This window comes from Marmota marmota, unplaced genomic scaffold, assembly GCF_001458135.2.
Source record: "Marmota marmota marmota unplaced genomic scaffold, marMar, whole genome shotgun sequence".
NCBI classification, from domain to species: domain Eukaryota; kingdom Metazoa; phylum Chordata; class Mammalia; order Rodentia; family Sciuridae; genus Marmota; species Marmota marmota.
In genome coordinates, this window is record NW_026000079.1 from 7,332,455 (window position 1) to 7,349,243 (window position 16,789).

The following is a 16,789-nucleotide window of genomic DNA, read 5'->3' on the forward strand; positions in this document are numbered from 1 at the left end:
TTTACAAAGATGGGGGGGGGGGGGCATTGCTGTTAAATCCAGCCTTTCCTTCAGCATAGATGGATGAGCTTATAGCACTGAGACCAAATCCACAAAGATTTTAAAAACCAGACAAAAAACCTGGGTGCTACACATAGATGGGAACTCTGGCCATGTACCAAAGGGTTGCCAAAATCAGTCTTGTCTTTAGGGAAATCACCTGATATTCTGATCCTCAGACAGAAACTTACGTGGAAAAAATAACCCAAGGGGAGAAAGAAACTGAGACTGAAGCCAAGGAACCATACTTTGGCAATATAGGCAAGATTTCCCACATTCTTGAATAGTTAGAAGAACTTATCAAGAACATTTCAGGAAAGACAAGCTGTCCCACCTTAAAGAAGGAGGTCTGTTAGATCCTGGGCATGTGGTGCAGTGGTAGCACACTTTACATGTGACATTGGGGCCAGAGTAACTGGGATGAGGCATGGACCCAAAACAAAACAAATTATCTGACTTGACACTTGTGTTCAGCCCAATCACCTTTTCAAGGTGATTTTTTTTTTCCTTGAAGAGATAGGATCCTACTATGTTGTCCAGGATGGCCCTAAACACTTGGGCTCAAGTAATCCTCTTGCCCACCTCCCAAGAAGCTGAGACTAGAGGCACATAGCTCTGTACCCAGCTCAAGGAGAATCTTTAGAGCTCACCGCAGAGTTGATCTCAGTCTAGGTAGAATTGGTGAGCATGAAGAATATAAAAGCTATGGAAAGTTTGTTGGACTATTATTTTCTTTTTAAGAGGAATACTCACGGGCTCTGCCCATAGCAGAGGTGGCTTCTTGCATATTAGACAAGATCACATTGCTGCTAGAAGGCTGTTGACAGTCACAGTGGCTAGAAGGAGTCAAGTACTGTTCATCTAGTGAGTCTTCCAGGACTTCATTTGCTTCCTCTTCTGGGACCTCCCTGCTGAACCTGGTGGGGTACATAGGACAAGAGATTAAATCAAGGCAGCCTAGAACCATAGCTTAATAATTAGTCCTGATCCAAAATTCATGGAAGAGGCTTTGAAAACCAAAGAGGCCATCCTATCAAAGAGGAAGTACAACAATCCATTTGTGCTTGGGACATAGTATACTTAGAATTCGGGTTCTCTTAACAAATAGATGAGGAAATAGACAATTATGCTAATGACACTTAAGCCACAGTGAGATTTATGATATTGGATTCACAAGGCTGTATACGAGTTTGACTTCATATTATATGAAGTGGTTCACTGAATATTGAATCCTGAGACAATAACAATCCCAGGACTCTTGTAGCTTTTAGACCTCTCTCTTGAATGGTTCAGATTTATTTTTCAAGGTAATTTTCTGCCTGTGAAACATCTGCCAACATACTTTCTGACTATGTGCAGAAAGCAGGAAGGTGTCTCATTTTGTCTGAGTTTTGTTGTTGTTATTGCTTGTGTCTTTGTTTGGTGGTGCTAATGTTGGGTTCAAACACAGGGCCTTGCACATGTGAGGTAAGTGCTCTACCACAGAGCTACATTCTCAGTCCCTCACTTTGGTTTTTAATGACACAGGCTTTTAAAATACAGAAACCAGGGATTCCTGCTCCAATTACCTTTTGGTCAGACTGACTAGTTACCCAAACTTGCGGGAGGAACCTACGGGGACCAGGGTTGTGACTCACTGATAGAGTGCTTGCCTCACATGCATGAGGCACTGGGTTCAATGCCTGGCACCACATTAAATAACTAACTAACTAACTAACTAAATAAATAAATAAATAAATAAATAAAATAAAGATATCGTGTTCAAAACTAGAACTAAAAAAATTTAAAAAAGAACCTACAGGAACTGAGCATAACACATTCCCCAGACAGCTGCAAGCCATCTTTGGAGGGCGGGGGACTAAGAAATGGGAGACAACTCAAGAGCTAGAAACAAAACAGACAACCAGATTTATTTTATTTATATCTGTTTGTTTGTAAATTCGTTTGTTTGTTTGTTTTCTATGGTACCAGGGATTGAACCCAGGGGCACTTAATCATTTAGCTACATCTCCAGTAATTTTTATTTTTCATTTAGCGACAGGGTCTCACTAAGTTGCTTAGGGACTCACTAAGTTGCTGAGACTGGCTTTGAACTTGTGATCCTCCTATCTCACTTCCAGAGTCACTGGAATTACAGGTGTGTGCCATTGTGTCAGACAGACAACCATGTTTGAAAAGGATCCATCACTGTAAAATGATTAAATGAAACAGGTATAATAAGCAGTTTCTGGTTTTTGCCTGAATTTGAGACATTTGACCTCTTAATCCCCTGCTTCTGGAATCCTCTCTAGATGGCACCATTCCATCATCAGCCTTCATCATTCAGTTACCTGAGAGCCAGTAGCCTTTGTCTGTCTTCATCCTTCTTATTATGATTTTCTGCAAAAAAACAAACCAAAAAACAGAAGAGCTAGTCATAAGCTAAATAGGTCGCATTTCACACACTGGAAACATGAGGTCTGTGTGATCAGAGACATAACATGCTATATGTTTGTTGAGAGCACTCAGAAAATCATTCCAGGAAGCCTCAGGTTGTATCTTTTGAGCAGTAGCCTGGCAGACTTCTCTGAGCAGGGGTGCTCCTGACAGGATAAACTATCATTAGGACATTCACAAAAAGTTAAAAATGTGATTTTTTCACCAGCTTACAGGATACTTGCCCAGCTCTTGAACTTCTCCAGCCATGACCTTTATTCTCTGCACAAGGCTGGTTGCTAGACCATGGTTGTGAGTACCATTACTGCCATCATAAAGAACCTAGCCCACTCTCAGAGGAGAGGTCAAACGACCCTATTCTACCTCCACTCCAAAATCAGGGGACTCTCCAGGTTCAGCCTGTCTCTGCTATGCTTCTGATGTTTTCATGGGTGATTCAACCAAAACCCCTATATCCAATTAGAATATCTTTCAGAAATAAAGATGAATTCTTTTCACACTCATCAAGATGAAGTAAACCAGCTACCTCTTACTGATTAAAGACTAAGGACTCAAGAAAGAATGTCATGCAGGGCACAGCCGCCCACGCCTGTAGTCCCAGCAGCTCAGGAGGCTGAGGCAGGAGGATGGCGAGTTCAAAGCCAGCCTCAGCAATGGCAAGGCACTAAGCAACTCAGTGAGACTCTGTCTCTAAATAAAATGCAAAATAGGGCTGGGGGTGTGACTCAGTGGTTGAGTGCCCCTGAGTTCAATTCCCAGAAAAAAAAAAAAAAAAAAAAAAGAAAGAAAGAAAACAAAAAAGAACACTACAAGTGTTTACCTGGGTTCTCTAAAAAGGAAATAATAGCATGTAGGTTAAAGATCATACTCAAAACTAAAATAATCTACATTGGGAAAAACTTTGCATTCTCTCCTGCTCCTTTGGGGGCCTGGGAGGAACTCATCTTCAGAGCCTGTAGCCAGTTTACCAGTGGTGGGCCTGCGGGCAAGGTTCTCTGGCAGCTTGCTTCCTTGGGTCAGTTGCTCACAGAGTCTTTGTCCATCATAGCTGGTGACGCCGGTGCTCCGGAGGACACTCTCAAAAGATCTGAGTGCATTTTTCACGTGCTGAGCAAAAAGATAGCAGACGCTTCTCCCTTCCTGTATTTTCTGCCGTAAATAGGTCAGTTCTTGGGCCTGAGCCTGAAATAGGCGATCAGATTTCCTAAGGTGGAAAAAAAGAGTGAACTGTAGGAGTGAACGTCGTGAATGGTAGTTACAGGAGCAGAGATGTCTCTGAGGATGCCCCCAGGAACTTGCCAAACTGAATTCCTGTGCAAGCTGTCTGACTTGCCTGAGGCAAATGGAACAAAGAAGCATCCTTGGGTTTGTGGAGTTTTACTAACTTGGTTTTTTTAAAATGCCTCTTTAGGAGGGCTGGGGTTGTGGCTCAGTGGTAGAGCACTTGCCTAGCATGTGAGGCACTGGGTTTGATTCTCAGCACCACATATAAATAAATGAATAAAATAAAGGTCCATCAACATCTAAAATATATATATATATTTTTAAATGCCCCTTTAGTTCCTCACTTCAACCCAAGTCCATTTCCTTATAATATACGCCGAGCATTATGCAGTGAGTGACCAAATAAGCCAGGGATAGAAATGTTGGACAAGTATATCTGGAGTTAATTGAAAGATGAAAAGAAAAATCAGTGTAAAGGTCAAGAAGGACAGCATTCTTTTGAAGGACCTGAAGATAAATATAATCAGGAGTAAATAAAGTTCTCACTCTATGGGAGATTTTGTTTTTTAATTATTATATCCATATTTCTTATGGGTTCCAATGTAGAATGTGAGCTCTGTGAAGCTACAGTGACACATCTTACCCAACTTACAGCCCCCAGTAAGTAGCATTTACACATATAAGTAGTTGTTCAGTTAATGCTTAGACTCGTGTAATCATAAAACTGGATTAACATTTACAGTCACCTGGCCAATCTGACGCCTGAATCTCCTCCAAACTTTCCTACCAAGTACAGATTGTTGTCCAAAGTATTCGCTTTGCTTTGTTAGGGGAAGTGACCTATGCCTGCTTTGATCAAAGATCTCTATGTTAGTAGGTTTTACACATTTAAACTTCTAGGATTTCATTTTAACAAAAGGTCAACAGAAATTTTGGAACATCACAATCTATCCTATGTTTGAAATCTTCCAAGGAGGGGCAGTGCTGGTCTGGAGCCAATTAATAATGCCTTTTCCAGATAACAACCACTCAGTTCTCTGTCCAGTAGTCCTAACAGTTAATACTATGATACTTAAAATTAAAGTGGGAAGGAGAAACACTTTTGCATGGAAAGTCACTTCGGAAAGCTTGAAAATATCTCTCATAGAAAAAGCCCATTGGCCGGGTGCTGTGGTGCGTGCCTATAATCTCAATGGCTCAGAAGGCTAAGGCAGGAAGATTGCAAGTTCAAAGTCAACCTCAGCAACTTAGTAAGGCCCTAAGCAATTTAGTGTGACCCTATCTCAAAATAAAAAATAAAAAAGGGGTCAGGGTTGTGGCTCAGTGGCAGAGCACTTGCCTAGCATGTGTGAGGCACTGGGTTCAATCTCTGGCACCACATAAAAATAAATAAATAAATAAAAGTATTGTGTCCATCTACAACTAAAAAGAAAAAAAATTTAAAAATGGATGGGGATGTGGCTCAGGGGTTGAGCACCCCTGGGTTCAACCCCTGGTACTAAAAAGAAAAAAGAAAAAGTTCATTAATGACAAATCCACACCTATAAAAATAGAGCAAGTATAATGATTATAGTAGAACCATGTGTCAGAGATGGTTCTATTCAGTATTTAATCTTTACAACCCTCTGAGTTAGATCCTCAATATTTTCGCTTTGCAGATGAGCTAGCTGAGGGAACTGACCTGCAGGAAAATTAGGTAAATTTGCTCAAGGACACAAAGCTAGAAGCCAATACTTATCACTCCAACCCTGGCCTCTGTCTCCACTTGATTCATATGTTATTAATGGAGAACCCTGGAGACCTCAGTAGACAGCAGCCCCATTGATTGTCTTTGTCTAGTTCTGTGCCTATCCTATGCATTTCTGCCCTTCTGCTTGCACAAATTCACTTTTTATTCTACCAGCCCGGGCAGCTGTATTCATGATCTTCATACAGGTACCTCCTTACCCAAGACTTGCACCTCGTCTCAACTCCTCTGCCACACCGCCCTCTTCAGACTGCAGCTCCTCCTCCAGCACAGACTTAATGAGTTCTTGGTACTCCTCACACTCTGGGAAGACAGACAAGCTTGTCTCAGTGGGAACCGAACATACTGCTGTGGTCACTGCCTCCAGGGGAGAAGGCAAGGTCCACTGTCAGAACAAAAGTAACCCCTGCACCCAGCTCTACAGAGATTTTCACATCTTTACTCTTCAATCTTCAACTATACTCCTTATTTTAGAGGTAAGGGAAGAAGTTCATGGGCAGATAAAATTACCTGGCAAGGTGATTCAATTGGTATTTGGCAGAGTCAGAATTCACATTTCCTGAGGTCTGACCATGATTATCAAACCTTTGGCCTCTTACACTAAGCTGGGGCATGAAATAGTGATTTCCTATGTATTTGGGAAGACACCAAGAACTGCAAGACTAATGATCCCAAAGTATTTCAAAGATTTAAAAATGTATCTGGGTTGGAGTTGTGGCTCAGTGGTAAAGTGCTTGCCTAGCATGTATCGATACGTTATTTATTATTAATAAAAGTCCATATTTACACTAGGTTTTGTTCTTGGTATTATAAAACAAGTGAGATTCAAAATCAGAAAGCATTATTACACAAGAGTACCTGTTCTTTGAAGGTTTCTTGCTTGTTTTTGCTGAAACAGGGTCCCAGTATGTTGCCCAGGTGGTCGTCTCAAGCTCCTGTTTCCCACTGCAGCTGTACCATAACCATCAGGCGCACCACACCGAGCACATGCTTTTAATCACTGCTTTACATTAATTTGATATAAAGTCCTAAGTAACATGTTTCTTCTTCAGCTTCAAAAATGTGTGTCTTGAAGTTGTGTTATGGTTGTGATAAATGATGTTTAAAACAACAACAACAGCAACTCAGTATTTCCACAATCCGGAGCTCATCTTTTTACTTCTTTAACAAGTGGGCTTTAAGTTTTACTTGTGTGTCTACGACAATAAGTTGGATAGTTTTTTTTTTTTTGGTCCTGGAGATTGAACCCAGGCATGCTTAACCACTGAGCCACATCCCCAGCCCTTCTTTATCTTTAATTTTGAAACAGGGTTTCACTAAGTTGCTTAGGGCCTTGCTAAATGGCTGAGACTGGCCTTGAACTTGTGGCCTTCCAGCCTCAGACTCCAGAGTCACTGTGATTACAGGCAGGTGCCACTGTGCCTGACTAGTTAGAAAAATTTACCCCTCCTCCTTGATTTATTGAAAAAAATCACAGAAATTTGAAGGCAAAATCCATTTCAAAGTTGGCAGGATCCTCTTCTGATATCTGAATCCCACTCATGCCCATTTTCCCATGTGGTTCTCCATCACTGCATTTCCCTTCTTCCTCCTCGTTGTCAATAGATGGGGGTCTCCACTGGACTTCCATGTGTGACAGCTGGCTGTGGACTCTGTACTGGACTCATCTGGGACTGAGACTGGTGGTCTCCACTTGGTCTTAGTCTCATTTTGGCCAAGTGTCTCATACATAATCCAGAACCTAGAGGTCCACCTGGACTTGCTTTTTGTCTACAAAGTTCATATTCACTCAGGAAGAGATAGAAAGAATGTGATGAATGTCTTCCTGGAGCTTAGGTGGGAATGGAATCTTGTTAAGGCATCAAGACTTCCCTATTTGTCTGCTATTAATATTCTCATCTGTAAACATCTGTGAGTCAGTTGGGAACCGACAGCTTTCAGCTCCTTTAAGGCAGTTAGGATACACTATTACTTCTTTCTCCCCAGCATAATGCCTTACAAATAGGTGTTCAGAAACAGCTCGAACTGAATCCTGAGATTTCAGCCAAAAGTGGTGACACATGTTTCTGAGAAAAAACAATTTAGCACCTTTAACAAGATTTTAGTCTCTATTTCTCCCTACTCTCTTCCTACAAACTTTATTTCTTTGTTTTTCAGTTCTTTCAACCTCTGCAAACTGAGGGCAAAGACCCACTTCTACCTTTCTAGGAGCACAGCCAGGATGAAATTTATTTTGATGAAGGATAGAAAAGAAAAAAGTTTTGTGGGAAGCCGTTCTCACACATGATTGAGCTACTTCCCTGGCTGGGTGTGAGGTGCTCAGACCAGCTGTGTCCGAGCTTTCCCCACCCTTCCCAGATGCGAGGGCCTGTCCTTGTGGGGGTAAGACTGACCACTGACCTGAAAACCAATCACTGACCCTGACCTTGGAATGCTGTCCCCCTCAACCTTCATTGGATGGAATTTCCCCTGAATTTTTTGTTCCCCAATAAAAGCTTACTCTCTGGTGTGCTTCCTCCTCTCTCCTGCTGGTCTCTTGTGTAAACCTCGCTGACCTTCAGGTGGCTAGAGGCAGGAGCTAGGAGGAGCCGTCTCTGAGCTGGGCAAGAAAAAGGTAATTTGAGAGTTATGTGTCTTTAATTTGATCTCACTAGTTAATTTCTATGTTTCGAACCTCTAGTATGAAGCTAGCGTGCTGGTCGCATGGCAGAAAATTTGAAGAATATTTAACTTCTGATGTACATTTATCACTTTGGTGACCATGCCCCAGTAGGACTTACCTATTTCTGCAGGTGGTTGGCCAGAGAGAAAGCTGTAGCTTTGGAAGTGAGGTATTTCTCTCTGAGATCTTGCAATTTCTGTTTGCTTTCTTCCAGCTGAGAGAGCAAGTACTGGTTAGATTCCAGAATGCTCATTTCTTTCCTTGGACCAGAAAGAGTAGCGGGAGATACTGCCATGCTAAAGTTTGTGGTAGAAGTAGAACCAGAACCTGGGGATAAGAGATCCAAACAAATAATAAATTAAAAATAAGTGATCATGGTGATGATTGTACTACTTGGTAAACTAATAAAATCACCCAACTATACAAATATAATGGATGAAGTCTATGGTATATAAATTATAAAAAAGAGTTCTTTATTGTGATTAAAATTTAGTTTCCTTACATTAAAAAAAAAAAAGAATCAAAACAAGTATAAAGAATGCAGACTTGAGCCGGGCATGGTGCTGCACGCCTGTAATCTCAGCAGCTTGGGAGGCTGAGGCAGGAGGATCATGTGTTCAAAGCCAGCCTCAGCAAAAGCGAGGCACCAACAACTCAGTGAGACTCTGCCTCTAAATAAAAAAGGCTGGGAGTGTACCTCAGTGGTAAAGCACCCCTGAATTCAAATCCCCAGTACCACCACACAAAAAAAGCAGATTCGATCATAACTTACTTTTGGAATAAACTTTGTCAGCATACCACAACCCTTCAAATCCTTAGCCACAAAAATAAAGCCCAAGATGCCCAGACTCAGAGCCTAACTCAGCCTGTGGCTCAGACCCCCACAGGAGGGAGGCCCCTGTGCCAGACCTGGAGTTGGATAACAGAATCAGAAGGTGGAGGATGTCGGGGAATCTCAGCAACTCCCACCTCTGGCTGCCTAGTCCACAGTGACACACAAGGCCACTAGTGACGCCGTGCCCTCCACAGTACTTCTCAGTGTCTGTGTGACAATCCTAAAGGCCATCTCTGTCTAAAAGTCAAACATACATTCATTTTTCAATTTTTGCAAGTGCATAGAAAACACAAAGGAATCAATATTTTCCCCAATTCTTAAGTTATATTGAGAACTGTCATGACATCATTTTTTTCCTTAAAATATTTAAAAATTTTAGATAATATGGTATTCTCTGATTCCTCTCAAGATTTTTTCATACTATTGTAATATTATAAGAAAAAATCCTGAGATTGGTATTCTCTACATGTGAATGGTGTGTGAGGACTTGGGTTCTGTCTTCAGGTTCTTCTTGCTGTGCCCAATGTTAGGCTGGCTCCATTTCCTCCACTATGGAAACACGTTGGCTTTTCATTAACTTGAAGATAGGTTTCAGGCCTCTGCCTCCTGATCCCATCCTCCTCTTCTGTGTGTGGGGTTTTGGTTTTTAATCTCTATATGCCAAATGTGTGCTTGCCACTTTCATTCTTCCTCCCCAGGATCTCTTCCAATCTGTCACGTTTGATTTCACAGAATCTTTTTTTCCAGATCAGATCTTGACGTAGTTTATGTATATCTCAAATACATTAGTGACCACCTTATTTCAATTGAAACTATTCTTTGGAGCAGTTTTTATGCAACAATGATTAGTAGTTTCAGGTCAACCAATGCTGTTGAGCTGAGGATATATTCTCAGAGCATGGTAAAAATCAAGATTGTGAGTCTGTGGTGGGAGATTCTTCTGAGAAGAATCAGAAGAATACCATATTACCTAAAATTTTTAAATATTTCTGTGGTAAGAAGTTACCACAGAATTCCTGTGCAAGGGGGTTTAGTGGCAAAGAAGTTGAGGTTACAAATATCGGCACAGGTGGGAGAAAGTGATCCCTGACATACCTCATTTCCTTCATATCAATTCCTCCCCAGTGGTGAGAGAGACTCCTCTCGCATGTGTGTCTCTTCACTTCTGCTGCCCGGCTCTCTAGGCTGGTGGCCCACACGTGCAGGACCGTGGACACGCCCATCTGTACCACTCAACAGTCATGACAAGTGAAGGAAACTGCCCAACCCTCATGCCAGCCTGCAAATACACCAGGTTTTTGAGAGTCTCAAAAGCTTTAGATGATATCAGTATTTTTAAATGTTGTATTCTACTGGTGTCTATTCGGCCATGTTATTTTAAACATTTTATTTCCTTGTTGATCTTTTGCCTAGTTTTTCTACCCCTTATTAGAAATATGGTATTAAAATCTGTAACTGTTATTGTTGAATTTTCTACTTCTCCCTTCAATTGCATCAGATTTTGCTTTCTGTATTTTTGGGGTTTTGTTAGATGCATATGTGTTTGTAATTGTTATATCTTCCTGGTAGGTTAAGCCTTTTATAATTATGAAATATCCTTCTTTGTCTCTGGTACGACTTGTTATTTAAGATCTGTTGTTTTGTCTTGAGGTAATATAATGTCTTGAGGTAGTATAACGTTAGCTTTCCTACTGTATAATTATGTAGGGTTATATGCCAAAAGGAATTTTGCAGATGTGATTAAATTGGCCTTAAAATGGGGAGGTTATCCAGGTGAACTTAATTCATCATGAGGCCTTTAAATATGGGTCTAGAGCACATAGAACTAGAATGTCAGAAAGATCCCAAGCATGCCAGTGATCAGTGGGGAAGGAGCTCTTAACTGCTGACTTTGAAGGTGGTGAGAGCCACAGTCAAAGAATTAAAGTTTTTTACAATTAGTGCTACCTCAAAATATAAGTTTTTTTCTTTAAAGGTATATGGATTGAACCTAAAGTCACTCTATCACTGAGCTACATCCCCAGCCCTTTTTATTTTTTGAGACAGGGTTTTTGCTACATTGACAAAGCTGGACTCAAATTTGCAATCCTGCTGCCTCAGCCTCCAGAGACGGTGGGATTATAGGCATGTGCCACCATGCCTAGCAAGTTTCTCAAAAAATATTTTTAGTTGTCAATAGACCTTTATTTTATTAATATGTGATGCTGAGAACCAAACCCAGTGCCCTAGACATGCAGGCAAGCACTCTACCACTGAGCCACAACCTGAACCCTAAGCTAACAGTTTTTAAAAATTTATCTACAGTGGGGTACGGTGATGAACACCTGTGATCCCAGCAACTTGGCAGGCTGAGGCAGGAAGATGGAAAGTTCAAGACCAACTTTGGCAAATTAGGGAGACCCTAAGCAATTTAGGGAGAACCTGTCTCAAAATTTAATAAATTATATTTGCTTTATATTTGCCCCCTACTGTCTGTCTAGAATGGAAGTCACAACCGCCAGCACTTTGCCCTGCCTCCTGTCCTCTCTGGATGTGCCATGCCTTTCTGGAGCCCGATGGCACTGCTGCTGAGGGCACTGATAGGTCAAGAGCCTCAGTCCCCCACCCACATTCACCCAGGCTCCGACCTCTACCCTGCTGGGAGTCCAGAGGGCCTCAGTTCTACCACCACAGACTTTGCTCTTTTCTGGTCCCATAAGGCCAGGACCTCTAGGACTTTTACTACTGTTGGTGTATTTCTATTTTCCGTGTATCTGGAGAACTCTCTGAAGTCTCAGTTTCTTCACCCCCCTGCATAGTAAGAAGTTACCAGACGACCTGTACAAAGCCCAGTACACAATCAGGACCAAATGATAATTTGCCTGAATCAGTCAGAGATATTGGCAAATGTGGTGAGGGTATTTTTCCTAAGGTTCCACACTACAGAAATATACTAGAACTTACTTTTTACCAATACACAACCCGGAGCAGTGGTTGTACACCTCAGGCAAAACACTGATCCCTCCAAGACCACAACATGGTTTCTAAAGCCAACAATTTCTCTACTGCTTAGAAATATTCCTTTTTTTTTTTTTTTTTCTGGTGCTGGAGATTGAACTCAGGGGCATTTTATTTATCTATTTTATTTAGAGACAGGGTCTCACTGAGGTACTAATTAGCAAGCCTCACCATGCTGAGGCTGGCTTTGAACTCTCAATCCTCCTGTCTCAGCCCCACCTCAACCAGCTGCTTAGACAAATTCTCGAGTATCATTTATCTTAAAACCACTATCAAGTCTGCATAATTTGCTTCTGGTGACTATATTTCTGTGGAGACCTGAGTTACCTTACTCATAAATAATCCAGCAGAAGTAGCAAAAAGATTACTGTCCTAGTCTTGCATGTACCACAAAGACTCCCATGGACACTCTGTAGAGGCATTGATGAACCATGCAGAGCAAGTGACAATCACATACATTAGCCAGAAATCAAAACTTGGTCCTCCACATGAAACTACAGAGTCTACCATCAAACCACCAAAGCCCAGAATCCGTGCCTGTGTAGCATGAGGGACGACCACATCGGACCTGAGGACTTTGTTTTCCAGATGCCTTCAAAGACTTGTACCCCCTCCTGGAACCACCATTTAGACTTGGTGACACCATATTGAGAGTGGCATATTGTGCTCTCTTCATAGGAAACCATGTTTTTCATAAGAGGTATTTGTAGTTTTATGGAAAGTACTGGCAGATATCAATTCATAAAACATAGACACTCAAACTGAGAGGATTCTATCAAGAAGATCGTTTACGGCAGTTAGTTCTGTCACAGTGCTGCAGGACATGGGGCCTTCCAGGAAACGGAGGCAGCACAAAGGTCTCCCTTTCAAACCCTGATTCTTGTGATCAAGTTGGAAAGATTTCAGACATTTACCTCAGAGTAACCGGCGTGTGTTCTTTTTTCAATATTTATATTCATTGTACCGGGGATTGAACCCAGGGGCTTAAACACTGTGCAACATCCCCAGCCTTTTTATTTATTTTTGTTTTTTTATTTTGAGATAGCATCTCCAAAGGCTGGCTTTTTTGGTTTTTTAAACTGTGGTATGTTCTTTATTTACTTTTTTTTTAACTTTATTTTTTGTAATGCTGAGGACCAGGGCCTTATGCATGTCGGGCAAGTGCTCTTCCTCTGAGCTACACCCCAGGTTGGCTTTCAACTTGCAATCCTCCTGCCACAGCCGACCAGGTCGCTGGGATATAGGCTTGTGCAACCTGTCTGGCCAGGGATAGGAAAGGGAAAGGGGGATGATCTCAAGGAAGAAAGAGAGGAGAGGGACAGTATACCTCTCTTATATTCCAAGTTTACTGGGATCTCAGGTTTCCAAAGAGTCCTGCCCAAGTTCACCTCTTGACTTTTGACTAACAGCAGGATGACATCAGACTTTTAAGTCCCCACTGCCATGACAACTCTAAGTCACTTCGGCCTATGCTAACTGATTCTAATTGGAATCTGATCATTACAGATTTTGTGGTTAGGAGGAATTATCTTTATTTCCCTGAGTTCTGGGGTCTGGTCTGCGTAAGAGTCACAGAAGTCCCCTACTTGGGGTTACTCGTGTTCTTATTGGCATTTCATGACCTGCATTTCTCCTGCAGATAACAGATAGTTTGCTAAGGAATGTAACATATCTTGTAGACTTAAGCCAAGCAGGGCTGCAGATAAATTGCTTTTTAAAAGTCAAAATATGTGGGGGTCAGCACAATGGGCCCATTTTACAAAGTTATTCTATAAATTTTATAGAATAAAAAATTTTTATGGGCCCAATTTGTAGAAATATTATTAGCCTTGTGTTTCCACCATTCACATCTGTCTGTCTCCTATTGAGAGAAGAGATGTCTCTGAGGGACTGGACTAGAGGTGGAGTTGGGCAGAGTTACACAATTTCATGCCGGTTTTCCCTGTGCGTTGCCCTCATTTTACTTTAGCATACCCGGGCACAGCCAAGGGCACGGGCTAGGCTGTGACGATTCGTGGGCCTTTCTTCATTCAGGGCTTCATGGGCACTTCCTTTTGCGATTCAGTATCTCTCCCTTTATTCCCAGATTCCTATCTCTGTTCCAGGAATGCTAGCCAATCCCATAAATTGGCTAGGAAAAGTATATTATTGTATCTTGGAGAACAGTTTCCATAGTTTTTTCTTTTACACCCTTGAGTCTTTGAAACTTGTGGAATCCAGGCAGGATAGAAGAAATTTTAAAATAGGTAGAAAGAAGACACAAGAGAAGGGCGTGGAGATAGAGTTTTGATCTGAGGCTCGGCATACACTGTCACTCCCCAAACCAGTCTCCCTCCTGGACTGTCACTCCCAAATTTCTAGGAAATCTTTAAATCTTTTTATTTAATTTTTGTTTTTAGTTGTTGACAGACCTTTATTTAATTAATTTATTTGTATGTGGTTCTGAGAATTGAATACAGTGCCTCACACATGCTAGGCAAGTGCTCCACCACAACCCCAGCCCTTAAATCTTAAAGTTACCATAAATTCACCCACTTATGAAAATTACCTTGTGCACTATTAATTAGACCATCAATAAATATATTAAGCAAAGAGAAGTATTATATTTTTAGAAGCCTATAATTTGGGGGGCTTTCCAAGATTATATGCTGATCAGATGGAGACCACACCAGCCTAAGGATTCTGAGAAGGAGGAGCTGATACCCTCTTCACATACCTTCCAAGTCCATGGCCTACCAAGTTTAAGAGTTGAGAATCCCAAAAGCAATCTCACTCTCAAGATGGCCCATATTCTTCCTGGAATGTGTATTCTTTGCTTTCCTAAACAAATCTCTGTACCTTTACTGACACAGCTTAAATTCTTTTCCATCATGTTTATCAAAAACCCATTTGTCCCTAGTAGTGTGCCCTTTCTCTGAGAACTCCTTGGGACTCTATTCTGGGGATATAATCAGTATACTCATGTAGGCAGGATAAAGTAGAATGTGTTCCTACTTGTCAAAAGAGACATGGAGGAGATCTATTTTCAGAATTTTGGAAGCATCATCTTTCAGTGCAAATTTTACTGATAGACTCAATTGCAGGGCTGGGGCTATGATTCAACAATAGAGTTCTTGTCTAGCATGAACAAGCCCTGGGTTCATCCCTAGCACTGCCAAAAAACTACAACAACAATAACAAATCTTTCAAAATATTAACTTTCCTGATATGAAAATTAGCCCTAAGACGTCTGCTTTTACAAGTTGACACCACTAGGTAAGCAGTAAAACAATGTGGGTTCTTTTGCCCCCGAAACATCTGCGTAACAATGAAATTATCTTCAGAGCCAAAACTCTCCTAACAGACCAAGATATTTAGCATCTCTGATGCTTGAAAGTCAACTTGGCTGGATATAACTCTCCAGGTCATCTTGATTTGGGGTTGGGATGGGAGGGAGGCTTGTAGACCTTATCCTAGCTATTAATCAGGTTTTCTAAAAAAAAAAATAAAAAAAAATCAGGTTTTCTTATGTAAACTACTAATACTTTCTCCAAGTTTGCACCTCCCTTGTAACTCAAAGTGTTATTGTTTTCTCAAAGAAAGTAGCTAATTATAACCAGACCACAAAAATGTGTTCCCAACCAAGATTTTGTACAATTTTCTATCTCAAAATTATCTCTTACTCATTTCTAGCACTTAAATATTTTAATCCACATTTATTTTGCTTAGTATTTATTGTTTTACTTCAAATAACAACAAGCCAAATACTAAATGTCTTAAGCCAAAAAAAGAAATTTATTGTCAGGAAAATTGTTCTAGGTATGTAAATAAGTAAGAGAGATTTCTGGGTGTTCTAGTTGTGAAGTGTTGGGTATTGTTTCTTGAAAAGGAACAGATAATAAATATCATGTGCCTAGATGCAAAATCAAGTATATTACATGGGTACATACAATGGGTAAGAAAATAAATGTCCATATGTTTTATTGATGAAGTACAAAATTATTAATAATTGAGCACAACCTTTTGCAGGGTGAATGTCCTTTGCATTGGGAGTCCTGACCTGCTCTGCTTGCGTTGGATCTCTGGTAGGATCCTTACTTTCCTCTCCACAGGCTACTTGCTCTATTTTCTCCAAAAGTGGGGAGACCTAGCACTCTGCCAAGCTGTGAACTGCCAAGACCTCAAGTCCCAGAGCGAGACCCCTGTTAGAGTCTGTAAACAAGTCAAAATAACACCTGGCATTTTGCCAGGGGAATGTTAGAGTTCCTAAACAAGTCTGGATGGTGCCTGGCAAAATGCCAGAGGGAGTGGTTTGAGAAGTAACAAAAACAAGCCATTAAGTGTGGAGATTCCTTATTGGTTGACTGATGTATCTAGTTTATGCTAATTAGATAAGCTGTGTGGAATGTATAAATACTGCTCCTGTCCTGCAATAAACGGCTCCTACTCCTGCTGTATCAACGTACACAAGTTATTCCTCACCCCCCGGTTATTTTGCTACAGCCAGCCGGACTGCAGCAGACCCCCAACATCCTCAGAGTAATATAGGAAGAGTAATATAGTAATGTAGGACTCAGGGTAATATAGGAACAGAGAGAGCATTTCTCTCTCAAAGAAAGAGAAACCCGAACAATGAAGTCCTCAGGCCTCTGAACTAAATACCAGTTCTGTCCTCTGCAGACTGCTGCATCTAGTTTTTGCTCTTGTCTTTAGTATTGCCATCCCAGGCCCTCCACAAGGCCCTATCACTGAGCTACAACCCTAGTCTCTGGTTTTACCTACCTTGGATGGATGGCAATTTCCTTGTGCTCAGGCTACATTCTCCTTGAGACCAGGCTTTCTCAAACACCACACTTCCAATTTGTCGGGG

At 41.2% G+C, this 16,789-nt stretch overlaps 1 long non-coding RNA gene across 1 annotated transcript; it reads right to left on the reverse strand.

The window, feature by feature from the left end:
* Nucleotides 1-3,301: 3,301 nt before the first annotated feature.
* LOC107156631 lies at nucleotides 3,302-16,789 on the reverse strand. The gene is made up of 4 exons (XR_007351911.1): nucleotides 16,702-16,789; nucleotides 8,227-8,435; nucleotides 5,647-5,749; nucleotides 3,302-3,679 (listed from the first exon to the last, which is right to left on the reverse strand). It is a non-coding gene; the product is annotated as an uncharacterized LOC107156631 (long non-coding RNA).